Source organism: Otolemur garnettii, unplaced genomic scaffold, assembly GCF_000181295.1.
Source record: "Otolemur garnettii isolate 467f Iridium unplaced genomic scaffold, OtoGar3 scaffold00017, whole genome shotgun sequence".
NCBI classification, from domain to species: domain Eukaryota; kingdom Metazoa; phylum Chordata; class Mammalia; order Primates; family Galagidae; genus Otolemur; species Otolemur garnettii.
Window position 1 is genome coordinate 13,974,762 of NW_003852412.1, and position 1,975 is coordinate 13,976,736.

The following is a 1,975-nucleotide window of genomic DNA, read 5'->3' on the forward strand; positions in this document are numbered from 1 at the left end:
CAATTCATGAGTCCTTCTTGGAAAACCAATTCAATAATCAAATCTAGCCGACCAAGAAATAAATAAAAATAAATAACTCTGGGAGGGAGACGTCAAAGAAAAAGGATCGTCGTCAACAATTAATTCAGTTACATGGAGAATGAAACCAAACATCTGGGAAAATTCTGGTTGCCACGCAGAATGTGATGGTATAAATTTGAGCAGAGTGATAGAACAAACAAAGAGAGATGTGGGGGAAAGAAGGGGAAAGAGACAGATGCACAGCGACCTAGTCACCTTTCACAATCAGGAGTCAACTGATGCTGTCCAAAACTGAAAAACGACAACAACCACCAATTTTGATGTCTAATCACTTAATTTTTAAAATCTTTTCTCTTAATCTTAAACAAACTTTATATAAATTACTATTTCTTGCACTGAGAGATTAGTGATCGAATACAGCGATTTCTTTAGTTTCACATCAGCAGCATATTTTTCTTCTGTTAAACTCAACTTAAATTTTAAAAATTACAACATGTAAAACCATGCGAATGAATATCACAGACCCACACTGTGCATATGAAAGCAGATATAAAGGAAAATATACTAGATTTCCATTTATATAAAGCTAAAGAAGACAAAACAAATATTCCCCGTATAGGGAGGTAGGAGACTAGTGACAGGGGCTAAGCATTAGGAAGTCTCCTGGTGACAAGGAGACTTGTCCTATCTCTGGGTTACACCACAGGGGTGTCCACAGATGTAAAACTTCACTGAGGTGTACACTTAACATTTGTGTATGTTACTATGTGTATGTAGGTTTTAAAAATTCAAATCGAATTAAGTATAAAGCTTTTTATTTTAAACTGGTATAGATAGTAATGTTTAATTTTTAAAAACAGTTTATTCTCCTATCTATATGTAGGCAAAGAGAAGTATCTGGAATAATTGTCAACATATAGCAATTGGTAATTTCAGAGTGACAAGATTAGGATGATTTATTGCTTTTTTGTTGTATTTTTCTATATTGCTTAAACTTTTACAATAAGCATAGATTATATTAAGTAAACAACAAAATTATTTTAAAAACAATGATTCAGATCTATATTTGTGGATCCAAAAATGTCTCAGATATATATATACACACACACATATATATGTATATACACACATACATACATATCTATGCCTGAAACATTTATATATATATATAGATATAGATATCTGAGACATTATATATATACCTGAGACATTATATGTATATATATCTGAGACTTTTTATATATACCTGAGACATTTTATATATATATATATGTATCTGAGACTTTTATATATATATATGAGACATTATATATCTACCTGAGACATTATATATGAGACATTTTATATATATATACATATATATGTGTATATATATATAAGACATTATATATACATATATAGGACATATATATACACATTATATATATATGAGACATTATATATACATAGATAGGAGACATTTTATATATATATACCTGAGACATTATATATTTATATACCTGAGACATTTTATGTATATATACCTGAAACATTATATGTGTATATATACATATATATCTGAGACATTATTTAAATATATATATATGTGAGACATTATATATACATATGTATACACCTGAGATATTATATAGGTATATATATACCTGAGACATTTTATATATGTGTGTATATATACCTGAGACATTATGTATATACCTAAGGATATATATATATACCTGAGATATTTTATATATATGTGTATATATACCTGAGACATTATGTATATACCTAAGGATATACATATACCTGAGACATTTTATATATATGTGTATATATACCTGAGACATTATGTATATACCTAAGGATATATATATATACCGGAGACATTTTATATATATGTGTATATATACCTGAGACATTATGTATATACCTAAGGATATATATATATACCTGAGACATTTTATATATATGTGTA